Consider the following 14480-nt stretch of genomic DNA (forward strand, 5'->3'; position numbering starts at 1 on the left):
TGGCAATAAGCACCTTGTAAATCCAGTTTTGAGAAACTTTCACCTCCCGACAATTCAGCAAATAAATCTTCAATATTTGGCAAGGGATACTGTTCCAAGTCTGTGGCTGCATTTACTGTGATTTTGAAATCTCCACACAATCGGATCGAACCATCCTTTTTCAATACCGGAACAACTGGAGCAGCCCACTCTGCTGACTTTACTGGTTCTATGATGCCGATTTGAACCAAACGATCCAGTTCTTTTTCCACTTTTTCTTTTAATGCGTATGGCACTGGTCTCACTTTGAAAAACTTGGGAGAAAGATCAGAACGTACCTTCAGGTGAACTTCCACTCCCTTGATATGACCCAGTCCAGGAGAAAACATGTCACTGTGTTTCCGCTGCAACATTTGCAATGTGCTAGTTACTTAGTGCTAGTGACTTGACTTGGTTTACACTTCCAGCTGGCTGTGCAAGAAAAGACGATAGACCCAAAGGCCCGATCAAATTTCGACCCGCAAGGCTTACTGAACCGTCCTGTATCACTAGTAGAGGTAGCTTCACAATGTTCGATTGATCCACGGAGACCTTCACTTGCATCACCCCCAACATCTTGATTGGATGCTTTGTAAATGACTGGAGTTGAATTTCAGTTTTTTCTAGCTTCGGAACAATGTTCTTGTACTTACGGTACACTGCCGCAGGAATTAATGAAAACAGTGCTCCCGAATCGACGTCCATGGTGATTTCTTTCCCTTCAATAAAGCAACACACCGTAACGGTGGTGGAGCCTGTCCCACAAGATTGAGATGAAGCAAACTGTAATTTCTGATGACCTCAGTAGAACACAGTCCCTCTCTCGATGACTCCGCTTGCAACTTGTTAACTTCCGGGGTATTATTTTTCGATTTTGAGCGGCATACCCGCACGAGATGCCCGATTTTCTTGCAACTGAAGCAAGTTGAATTTTTGAACCAGCAGGCATTAGACAAATGTCGTGGATCCCCACAACGATAACAGCTTTTGCTCTCCGTTGAAACACGTTTCGATTTCGAAACTCTGGTTGCTTCGCTCGTTGGTTTCTGTACACGAATCGATGATGAAACCTCGGATCCATTGTCTGGTTTCTTTCTGGGAGGCCTTCGTGCCTGAATTTTGTGAACATTTTCCATCGCTGGTTTACGCAAGTCCACTGCATCTCTGTCCGCAGCTTCCATCGAAACTGCTATTTCCGTTGCGCGAGCGAGCGTTAAATTAACCTCGGACAGCAACCTACGCTGGATTGACTCATCTTGTATGCCGCAAACGATACGGTCGCGGAGCATGATGTCCAACGTTGTGCCAAAATTGCAAAATTCTGCTAGACGTCGCAATTCGGCAATGTAAATGGAAACCGACTCACCCGCTCGTCTCATGCGACTGTTGAACTTGAATCTTTCGACGATCTCGAATGGTACTGGATCGAAATGCTGATTCAATGCTTCAATCAGTTCATTCAACGTCTTCGATGTCGGCGAATCCGGAGAAATTAAGTTCCGCAACAGTCTGTACGTCAACGCACCGATGACTGTCAGGAATATCGAGCATTTCCGATCATTGTTTTTGACATTGTTCGCTATGAAAAATTGCTGTAAACGTTCTGTATATTGAGTCCATAACTCCAGCGCCGGATCGAAACTAGTCACGTTGCCGAAACTCATCATGAGAAGAGAAACCTAAGCAGTTCGGCAAATCACTGGACGAGAGAGAGCAAAAAAAACTTACAACACGGAGAAAAACATCCCGACTCGTCGCCAATGTTAAATAATCACTTAAAAATGTTAATTACTAAATTTAATGAATACAAAAACACGAAAGGTAATACAACATAAACGAGCGCTATCGCTCTCTGGACAACGACCAAAGCTGCATTAACTTACAAGCGGCTTTGGACAACGACAGACTATCTTGTAAATACAAATATCCCTCTTAGAGATGGAGCCCGTGCTGCCATCTGTCAGTCACTTTTCCAGTTAGTAATATTTACAACAGGTATCTCATAGAAGTTATATATAAAATCAGAATACTCCTCGTACAAACTCCTTCCTTTGACTATTGTTAAGAGCATGCCCCTCCCACACCAATACAAGGGTAGAGCGTGTGGCCATATTGGGCGCCGCTCTGGGAGGGGTGTCTAATGGAGTTGAAAGGGAGAAAAACCTTTGTTGACCAAAAAAAAAAACAACAAAAACAAAGATGGTCAATAGCGCCAAAAAAATATTCCGCATGGGTATAAATTTTTTTCCTCGAGGCATCCCAAATACAGATTTTCGCTGGAACTTTTTTTAAACAGGAGTTTTTATACATCTCGTTTTTTCCCAACAATCTGCCTCAACTTCAACAAATGCTGAATTTACATGTTTCGATCCAATTGCTACTATGAGTCAAGACACAACTACGTCTAACATCTCTCCGTCTATTCTTAACAAGAATATAAATAGTTCATCTGCATGGGATCCGATTATTAGCAATCAAATTCCGAGTATAGATATGATTGACATTGAAAAAAATGTTATGGGTGATTTAACCCCGGAATGTCACAATCTCCTCCTGGCAATCCCTGGTCTGATTGAGAATCATACAATATCCATTAAATCGTTCATAGCAGAAAAAATTGAACAACATGAGAAATCACTACAATCATAGATTAGACAGATGGAAAAACAAAGGGCTGAAATTGCAGAATGTAAACGAGAGCAAGAGCTATTGACTATGAAAAATAGAGATCTGAAATCTGAACTCGATTATCTAAAGATCGATCTTGTTGACCTCTAACGATACACCCGCAAGTGCAACATAGAAATTACCGGTTTGCCAGAATCATCAAACGAAAATCTGACTGATTTAAAATATTCTCTGCTGCAATTTTTGGAAGTTCCTAATCTGGTGGACTGTATTAGTGCTTTCATCGTTTACCAACTATGCGTAAGGACCGCATAAAACCAATTATCTGCAAGTTTAACACCAAGGAAAATAGTGATATTGTTTTGAGAGCTGCACGTGAGAAAAAAATATACGCGTCCAAGATTTCTAGTGTTTTAAAACCTAATCAAGTTACATAAATGAACATTTAGCTCCTTATACGAAACAACTGTTGTATGAATGCAAAAAATTCAAATCAGAGAATGATTTCCACTTTTGCTGGGTCAGTGATGGCAAAGTCCATCTTAGAAAGCATGAGAAATCAAGAGCAATACGAGTAAAGTTGTTGGAGGATTTGTATAATATTTTTTGATATTTAATTTTTATACACTTTGAATTTTTTTTTTTTTTGGTTAATTGATAAATCAAGTGACTCCTCAAAAGTTTATGCTCTCTGTTAATGAACATAATTATTTAAATACACTTTACAACTAAGTCAACAAGTTTGGTATTCTCATTAAGATAATGAATATACTAGAGCAAAATGTGGACTATTTCAATTTTTTATTTAAAAAAACTGGATTTTTTTTTTACATTTAAATGAGCATGTTGGTTTTGTTTACATATTTTTTTTTTCAGTTATAACTTTATATTTATAGACAGGTATTCTGACTGATTAACTCATATAAAATGATATGGATTTAAACAGTCACAGTATCTGCGCCCCGCATGAACTTGAAAAGTTTTTAGGAAAATGTAATGTCAACAATCATCCTGTTAACTCTATTACTGAACTTATCATTCTTATCACACAAAAAAAACAAATTTATATTCATTTCATTCAATTTTATGAATTCTACTGACCCACATAATATATTGAAACTCACCTATGAAATAAAAAAAATAATATGCTGCCTTTTCTCGATGTGCTCATTAAAAAGACAGACACTGCATTTCATACATCTATGTACCATAAACTATTCACTATCTCCATGACATCTCATGCAAAATCCTTTCATCCTCCCAATCAGAAACTTTCAGCATTTTCTTCTTTTGTTCATCGAGCACTAAAACTTTGCAGTGATTCAGCCTCTCTCCAGAATGAACTCAATATCCTTTGTGACATCGCTTCGAATCGTGGTTTTTCACCTTTTATCATCGACAAGATCCTCAAAAAAAAAGACCCAGACATGCACCACAAACCTACTCCCAGCTGACTCAAAACAGTTTTCTAATACCGTTGTTCTTCCATTCGATTCTTTAAGTTTCATGATCTCTTCTATCTTAAAGAAATTTGACTTCCATACAATATTCCAGCCAACAAATATACTCACCTTTTCCCATCTGAAAAATCCTATCTCACCCTCCAAAGAATCTGGTATCTACTTCATCCCATGCAAGAATTGCGAAAATGGATATATTGGCCAAACTAGGAGAAATCTAAATATTCGAGTTCTCGAACACCGAAACCATGTTGAGAAGAGACAGGCGGATAGTGCGGCTATTGCCCAACACTGTTGGCAACGTTCACATTATTTTGATTTTGATAAAGCGTTTGTTTTTAAAAAAGCAACACACAATTCTGAATTGAATTTTCTCGAGGGATACTTCATCAGAACATGCCAGAATTTCCTCGATAATGATGGAAGAAACACACCACCTATTTCGTCAGCTTGGACAGGCTTTATTAACCTCAGTCGTGACAAAACTTTCAACACTTTGAACAGATGGCTCCCCTAATCGCATCCAAAGACCACTCGGACACAGCAAATACAAAGGCGAACTCTTCAGACGACCAGACGTAAACATCACCCCTCCGCGACTCATTCATGTGAATTCTGACCACGAGGTCCTTATGACGGCTCTCTATTGAAGAGCCGAAACGTGTCTACCAATCGAGCAATTGAATTTATTTGTCTTGAAAACGTGGCAATTTTTGTATAAATTAACATCATTCATTTTAATATTTGTAGCTTCAGAGCTAATTTTGATTTTTTGATTGCTTTGATTGATGATTTTGTTGATAACATTGATTTATTAATCTTGTCTGAGATATGGGTGGATGAGTGAGGAGGAGCAAAAACTTTTTAATATCAATGGCTTCCAGAAATTTTCATGCTGCAGATCCTATAACAACACTGATGATGTGTGCATCTTCTCGAAAACCTGCCTTGGATTTGTGTTGACTGACCAAGTACAAATTAATACTGCTGAAATTGTTCAGCTACTCGAACCTTCAATTAATTTATTAATAACCTGTATTTATAGGTCTCATGCCTTCACTGTGTTTCAGATTTTCTCCAGGAGTTAGAAATTTTATTGGGTAATACAAAAAACTGTGATGTAATTATTATTGGGGATATCAACATAAACATATTGGATCAAATTAATACTAATCATTATGAATATCTCGATCTTCTGTCAATCAATGGTTTTTTACCTATGATATCTCAAATCACCAGACCTTCCTCTAAGTCATGCATTGATCACATTTTTATAAGAAATTCTTCACAGCTTTTGTTTTCTGAATCTGTAGTCTGGGAAACGAATTTGACAGATCATTACCCGATTCTATGTAAATTATCATACTCTAATATTAATTCTGGTCCGGTACAAAAATTCAATGTTTATAGAAAAAAAATTATTAATTATTCCCAACTCAAGCTATATCTACAGAATTATGCACTTTGCATAAATAATTCCCAAAGTGATGGTGCTTTTGATGAATTTATTGTTAAACTTGAAACCATCACAAATAACCATACATCATATCGTGATATAAACCTTTCCAGATAGACTGATAAAACTTGGATTACATCAGAGATAAAACATTTAATTAAAATAAAACAAACTATATTTTAAAACTAAAAAATATCCATATGATCAGGAGGTTAGTACTGCATATTATAATGTCACACATTACCTAAAATACAAAATCAAAATTTCTAAACAATTTTGCGTCTCTCAACAGTTTTCAAAATGTGATACTCCGTTCAAACGATAGAAGTTTATTGATAACATAATTGGTAAAAATCGTAGCAATTCCCTCCCCGATAACATTGAACCCCAAGTGCTTCCTGATAAATTTAACAATCATTTTGTAAACATTGTTTCATCACCCATTTCACCGTTGGATAACTACAAAAAATACGTCCCCTATTCTAACAGATCTTTTTTCATCTCCCCAACTTACCCAGAAGAAATCATTTCTATTATAAATCGGTTATCTCATTCGGTTTCTAGTGATATGATTAATTCATTGATTCTTAAATGTTTTCCTTACCATCTAATTATAATACTTACTAATTTGATAAATAACTGCATACTAAACCGTGTTTATCCTAACTCTTTGAAAACTGCTACTGTTTTCCCAGTTTTCAATCAGGAAATCGTAATGATTTAAGTAATTATATATAGGCCTATTCCCATTTTACCTGCTATTTCCAAGATTTTTGAAACTGTTCTAAAAAAAGAATACTCTCATTTCTCTCTCATACTAATTTTTTTTCTCCTAATCAACATGGGTTTCTTGCTAATCATAACACTGAAATTGCTTTACTAGATTTTAATACATATGTAATTCACAATCTTGACAAATCTAGAAAAACCACAGCTGTATTCCTAGCCATAAGAAAAGCCTTTGACAGTGTTAATCATGAAATCCTTCAATATAAGCTTGAGGCATGAGGAATTAGAGACATTCCCCCTAAATCCCATAGTGTCATATCTGACGAACAGATCTCAGAGAGTAAGATGTGGCTCTCATTCCAGTAAATTTTTAGGGTTAACCGAGGAGTCCCCCCAGGGATCTGTTCTTGGCCCCCTTCTCTTTAATGAATTTATAAATGATTTATGTAATCTAAAAATTTATGGCAAGATAATCACGTTTGCAGATGATACAGTCATACTTTATTCTGCTGCTACCTATGAATCTCTCCAAATTACAGTAAATTCTGACATGATAAAAATTAGAGACTGGTTTCATGCAAATGATCTTTAACTTAATATCTCTAAAACTAAATATATTAACTTTTCTTTGCATAACATTCCTGCCTTGGATATTGACTTTATGATTCATAAATCTGTATGTATCATTAACACTGATTGTAACTGTTATAAATTAGAACAAGTGAATACTATAAAATATCTGGGTATTTATATTGACATGAAATGGAAATCCCATGTTCATAATCTACAAATAAAATTAAGATTTACAATGTATAAATTGTATTTTCTAAAATATTTTGTTAATCGCTCTTTTGTAATCACCCTCTACTACTCACTATTCCATTCTTACTTATTATACGGTTTACCTATTTGGTGGCAGTGGCTATTTGACTAACTTAAAACCTATTATATCACTACAGAAGAAAATTATAAGGCTAATTTTTAATGACTATTATACTCCTTCCATCACTCTCTCTTCAAAAGTATAGAAATTCTACCACTTAGATACTTATATTTTTATAAATCCCTGTTACTTCTCTCTAAATGTCAATACTCCCTACCATTAATATCCACTCGATCTTCTGCTAGGCGTAACGCTACATATTCTTTGCCAATTGTTCACAAAAACATAAAAAAAATTCATTTCTCTTACCTAATACCTAAGTTTTATAACTCTCTACCCATTGAAATTAGGAATGCTTCCTCTCTTTACGCGTACAAGAAGTACCTCAAAAGATATTTATTGTCTCCGTGCACTTTTAGTCTTTTGTTTTTTTAAAGAAATCGCCCCTCACACTAATTAAAGTAATTGGTTTTCTCTCATTTTATTTATCAACATTTGAAATATTTTGCCTTTCTGACAGTAGCTCAATTATTCAAATCATACTTATTATCTCTAAATTTGATATTTAAAATGCACCATGTATTGCCACGAGGATGTTACTATTAATTTTTTGTTTTTCCCCCTTCACCCGTCTATTTGATATTTAACTATCAATTCCCCCCACCCCCATTTATAATTGCATTTATGTAAAAGTAAAAGTGTTTATATATAGGTATTTGCCCCCTCACACATTGTACTTTTTTTTTAAATCAATAACCCATCATCCAGTATGCAGGGGCAGGAAGTGACAAAGTCCATTTCGGAGCAGCTTTGGAGCAGTAAAATTCAGGATTCGGAGCAGTTTTGGAGCAGCAAATTGAGGATTTGGAGCAGTTTTGGAGCAGCAAACTATAGGATTTGGAGCAGATATTTATAAATTGGAGCAGCGAAATTAACAATATTTTCGTTAACCCTCACCCCTTTTCAAAATAAAACAACTGCACTTGTTGTTTCAGGTTTTTGACACCTTGTTTGAAAGAGCAGCTGTCATAATATTTTTCGCACCAGTTTATTTAAGATGATTTTTGCTTACTGAGGGCACTATTTGCTGTCTGGAACAGCCGCCCTTCAAATGGGCTAAAAATTTTCTATTTAAGTTTTCAATTTTTTTTATACTCGGAAAGAAATTGTTGCAAAATGGGAGAAAATTTCAAAGAATCAACACTATGTTTGGCGATTCAGCACTCATTATTTGGCGAGATTGGCGATCTGACACTCGTTATTTGGCGATATTGGCGATTCAATACTCGTTATTCGGCAACATTGGCGATTCAATACTTGGTATTCGGCAACATTGGCGATTTAACGATTATTATTCAGCAAAGTTTCTAAATTAGCAATCGGCGGACATGCGCTTCTTACTGCCGGAATGAAATTTTTTTTCACGAAACATCGGGATTTGACGCAATGACGATCGACTACAGTAATTTCTGCTGCTTCCAGTGGCGACTTTTTTTTTTGAAAACGGAAACTGACTCGCATTTGCGCTTTAAAGCTAAATGACCAAAAAAAAACCAAACCATCTTCAGTTACACGATCACGGATAATGTCGGGATTTCGAAATGGAAAGCCCAATGCAGGGGCCGATAGTTTAAATAAGGCGATAGTTCAAGTACAGTGGAATAAAACACGCTCTTCTCGGAAAGAATCGTTTCGCGGCAAGCAAGAAGAAAACATTTTTGGCGTCCTTCCCAAAATTCCGGGCATACTGAAGCAAAATTCGCTATCTGGCGCAGAAAAATACGGAATTACACTATTAGAGTAGGATGGCGCAAGATGTTAATTTTGGCGCAGTGCGGCGCAATTGGCGCAGAGTTCCCACCCCTGAGTATGTGACGGTCATGTTCACCTTGGATGAAGAGTTGTCTCTATTTGTATATGTATGCTTGTACATTTCTTTGTTAAATAAATATAAATCTCCGAAAAATTTTGGTAATTTAAACAAGACAACCAATCCTCTTTTCGATTCTTTGCAAAGACGAGTGTGCAATCTTGTGGAAAATAAAGCAAATTTATGCCGTAGATCTGCTGTCTTTGGTAGCAGGTTGGTAGCTACGAAATTAAAGTTATTTTAAGTATGTAACCAGGGGGAAAAACTTTCTCCGAAATAAAAGCATTCGACATATTCATTCAGGGACTTTGATAGCCTTTGGGTTATACCAATAACAGTACAGGACTTTGTATTTCAAGGTACTCAAACTACTTTCCAAGGTCACGAGAGATAACGCGATTGTGGTAGATGGTGGGAAGTGAAAAGAATTTAAGTTTCCTCTCCATATCTTTTTCCTTGTCTCAGAAAGAACGCGTCCTGTGAACAAAATTTTCATGCTTCCTTTTCCTACAGTCCGGGTATTTGACACACAACAGTGCATTAGCGGCACCTCCGCGAACCACAAACAAGAATTAGTCAAACACGAAGGGATTCGGCGCCTTGGTGCACCATGTAGCAAGAGAACAGTTTGGCACAGCTCCCCAAGTAGCACAAAGATATAGATCTATATCGTAAAATTTCAGTTTCCAATATAGATCTATATCGGGCCACGATATCGTTCTGGCTAAAAAAGGCATAGTCTGAGATAAATAGATCTATATCGTGAATGTGATATATTCAAATACTTCACATTTTGGACGATAGATGGCGCCCTTTCGGAAGAAAAAAAAATGTAATTATTTGGAGGTGGGTGGACTTGAACCCGTGTACCCTGAACACTAAACTCTTCCCATCTCTAACTCTGTATCTTACCAACCCACCACTACAGCACTGGTTACAGTTTCGTATTATAACATTAAATTACAAGTGATATTTTTTTTACTTATATTTTCAATCAAATTTATTCATTTTCATGTCTGCACAAAAATTACAAAATAGAAATTGTGAGACATATTTATCATTTTGAGGCAGATAATAGAAAAATTATATTATAATTGAGGAAATTATATATAATACAAAAAACACAAGAAATAAATTAATGTATTGTGTAGTATATCATTTATTTAAAATTATTAATTTATATGCTAATAAAACAAAAAATACTGAATAAAAAATATGCATCACAAAAGAGTTAAAATTCTCAAAGTATGGTAAAAAAACATCAAAGGAAAAAAATAAATAATTTTAAGAAAAACACACATACAACAAAAACAAAAGCAATTTTTTTTAATTAAAAAATATGTGCAATTATAAAGTGGCAATTAAAGTTAGAGTGGATAAGTTCTCGCTCCTTCTAAAATACCAACATCTACGATGTAAAACATACACAGTAAGGATTCAATCATAACTGACGAAATGATTTTGATATATCAACATAATTAATCCTATTAAAATCAAAATTTCATATGAAAAATTCAAACGTTTTTAATTTCAATTCAAACAAAAAATTGTACACTCGACTTTAAATTTTCTCCAAATTGTTATTTCAAGGCAATATTTTTATTTAAAGACACACAATATGGTGATATATCAGCATATTGTGTATCTGATATATATCTTTGTCAGGTTCACGATATAGATGTATGTCATGCTCAGGATATAGAGCTATGTCGTCTTTGATAGATCTATATCAGGTCTATATCGAGAATCTGATATAGATCTTTGTCAGGTGCACGATATAGATCTATGTTTTTCAAACTATATTAAAATAATTTATTGTCCCAAGTTGTTGTCCTTCAAAGTAGAGATTATTCACATGGAATCAAATACATATTCGGCTGAAAAATTAAACATTTGATCAATTAACATCATAAATAATTTGCACCATATAAGACGAGATCGTTCTATATCATAGTTATGACATCTGATATTCCTCTGACATTTCGATATATAACGATATGGTCCAGATATTGTACTATATCGTTGTGCTACTGGGGCTTGCACCCCTGCTCATTGTCATATTATTTTGCTAAAAATAATGTTTCTGGGATAGGAATGAAACAATTTTTAGGTAATATTTTTCATTTAATCAGGCATATTTACAGTTTCTTAAGGGCATAAATGCTTTTTTTATAGAGCATAGCTGCCAACTTTTGAAAATGAAAATTACGGAGATTTCCGCGCGAACCCGTATTTTCTACTAAAACCACCCCTAAATAAATACAATTTTAAAAAAGTATTTTTTAGATAAGGATTTTTTAAATAAGATAGGGATTTTTTAAATAAGGTAGGGATTTTTTAAATAAGATAGGGATTTTTTAAATAAGATAGGGATTTTTTAAATAAGATAGGGATTTTTCAAATAACATAGGGATTTTTCAAAGAACATAGGGATTTTCCCCACATGTAAGTTAAACCCTTGAAAACAAAATCCCTACATAAAAAACAAATGAAAGTGGATGCCAAAATTTCAATGACGATCTAAAGCAGCATTTACAGAAAGAATATCAAAAATTTATTTTAAAACACGTGGTTAAACTAAATACAGCCTCTTCAGTAAAAGTACTTTAATGTAAATTTATTACTCAGAAGTGGGAATGCTTTCTTTTTAAAAAAAAAAAGTCAAAGGACTTTTAACAAGAAAATTTTTTATAAAAAATACTTGGATCGAAAAAATTTACAGGAAAATAAAAATACAATGCAAAGGTTTGACTTAAAAGTGAAGTTGTGCATGTGTAGCAGACTTAGCTTTCTTTAGAAATTCATTAGTGAAATCTTTTTGAAAGCACTTAGTTTTCAGACAATGTTTAGCTACAAGTAAGCTTTCCAGGTACTCATCAGAAAGAGATGATCTAAAGTCAGTTTTTATTTTTCTAACCTGACTGAAAAGTCTCTCACATTCAGCATTGGAATGAGGAATTACAAGTATGGACAGCATCACTTTGGATAGTCTTTCATATTTTTTTCCCCCGATTGCATTTGTGATGTTACCAATCCGTGTCCATTGAACATCAACTCGTTTTTTGTTATTTAACAAGTCAGTCAAATCTTCCATCTGCAATTCACAGAACTGTGACTCTAAATTATCCAAGACCTTTTCCATAGTTTCATCTTCTTTCTTAAATGAAATGACAGGAAACTTTTCAACAAAATACTTGACCTTTGAAAAGTCAGAATATGAAATAGTTGCTGGATTTGCTACTTCAGCATTGACCAAAACGTCTGAATTAAGAGGGAAAGTGTGATGAATGTAATCCAAAATAGAAACAAAATATTTTCTTACATTCAAAAAGAAAAATTCTCTATCTCTATCTGGCAAAGACAAAACTAAGTTTGAAGTTAGACTGCCAATGACAATCTCAAGATCTTTTTTTTGGTTTTCAGGATTATGGTAATCCACAAGCAGTGGAAATTTATTTTCCTTTACAACATTTGCTTTCACAAATTTTGAGAGCAGCTCCTTAAAAAGATCTATAATTATTTGTCGTAAAGCATGTATCAAAGGATACTGTGACTGTGAAATAGAGCAAAACCTTTCCAATACAGGTATGATATTTTTCAAGAACAAACAGAATGCCTTATTCAGATCTGATAAAAGAAATTCAAAGACACGCTCTTTTTGATTTCTGGGTGTATCAATTTTTTGTTCATTGTGTTTTGATTTTATACCTGTTCGCTCCTTCCCCTTGAAATTTTTACTCGAGGCTGTTTTGGAAAGTTCAGGAATTTTATTGAAATTCAAACCTGTATTTGTGATCTCGGTCGTTTCTGATGATTTTCGAACTTTTGGAATTCTATAAGAATCTAAGTTTGTGTCTGTTGTTCTTTTCCTGCAAGTATTTGAAATATCTTCAGTAAAAAAACTCAACAGTGGGTCCCACTGTTCAATCAATCTATTCAAACATCGACCCATGGATAACCACCTGGTTTCGACATGTTTGAGGATTTTTCTCATTTCTGTTCCATGAAGTTCCTGGAACTGCTCAAATTTGCTCACTCTCTTTGCACTCCGTTTTAAATAGTAATAAACATCAACTAAAATTTCATCTACATTTACGGGCAAAGAGGCCATTCCTCGTCCAGCAGTCAGATCAATGAGATGGCTCACACAACCCATTACAAAAATTTCACTGTGATGATAAGTTAAAACTGACGCAACACCTTTGCGACGCCCAATCATCACATTTGCATTGTCACAACCTAGGGCAATACAATTTTTTATTGGAATTCCCCTGGACACCAACTGTCAACAACAAGATTGTCAATGTTTCTCCCTGTTGCATCACCGTTCAAAACAGGAGCACACAATAAATCACTTTGAATTTGCAAAGTTTTATCATCGAAATACGTCACAACAACGGGATATAGTTTGTCATCCTTGTTACTACCATCGGTAGCAATAGCAAACGGTTTCTGACGTAAAACCGCAATTAATGAAGATTGTTCTTCTTCAGAAATCACGCGAATTATAGCTGTTGCTTTTGTGCGAGCACATTCATACTTTTTTGTAGTTTCGGAATCCGGAAACATTTTCTTCAGTAATGGTCCTACGTGATCGGCGCAGCTGACCGGCAAATTGTGTTCAATCAAAAATGATGTGAACAAACATTCTGCGCGAATGACCCCAAAATCATCGGAAGATGAAGGAAAAAAAGAGTCAATTTTTAAAGAACACTGACTTTTCTTGGTACTTGCTTGATGTTTTTTTGATTTCACATGGACGATGATGTCATTCTTTCCACCATGACCGATGTTGATATCTGTAACACAAACTGTACTAAAAGCAAAAGTCGTCCCTTTTTTGGAACGGTTGATGAAAGGAAATTCATTGGAATAAGTATTTTTAAAATTAATTAAATACTTTTTCGGCTTATCAGTATCCATGTTTCGTTACTGCATGTACGTGACTTCAACAACAAAGAGGAAGGTTTGCCCATATGCGCGTCACTATAACGTTCAATTATTATCCAGGACTATTGGTTGCTAAGCTATTTCCCTGCACGATAAGACAAATAACTTTTCTTGTTGCCATTGGAGGGTTCACACTGCAAAACTTTCATAAAAAGAAATTCCCACTATTCTCCACTTACTACGCGTGACGTCATTTCAAAAGGGAAAAAGAATAAAAGCAAAAGCCTTTTCCCTCCCAAGAAAATTCTTAGGGATTTTTTTCAATGAAGTAGAAAATTTAGGGACAATTAGGGATTTTTTTCAATAAAGTAGGAAATTTTTAGGGACAATTAGGGATTATTACAATTTTTGTAAAAATTCGGGAGATTTAAGAACTTTTCGGGAGGTCGGGAGATGAAGCTAAAATTCGGGAGATTCCCAAAAAATTCGGGAGAGTTGGCAGCTATGATAGAGCAGTTTTTAGAAGGTTTTAGGGCACAAAAATTA

General features: G+C 35.0%; 1 protein-coding gene across 3 annotated transcripts in view; it reads right to left on the minus strand.

Annotated features, from left to right (window-relative positions):
- The window catches only part of Cad87A (cadherin 87A), a 672761-nt gene that overhangs the window by 537195 nt on the left and 121086 nt on the right, over positions 1 to 14480 (minus strand). The gene's annotated exons all lie outside the window — the stretch shown is intronic.

This window comes from Pholcus phalangioides, unplaced genomic scaffold (genome assembly GCF_987345545.1).
Source record: "Pholcus phalangioides strain wild (caught in Gottingen) unplaced genomic scaffold, Ppha-v1.0 ptg000031l_1, whole genome shotgun sequence".
NCBI classification, from domain to species: Eukaryota; Metazoa; Arthropoda; class Arachnida; order Araneae; family Pholcidae; genus Pholcus; species Pholcus phalangioides.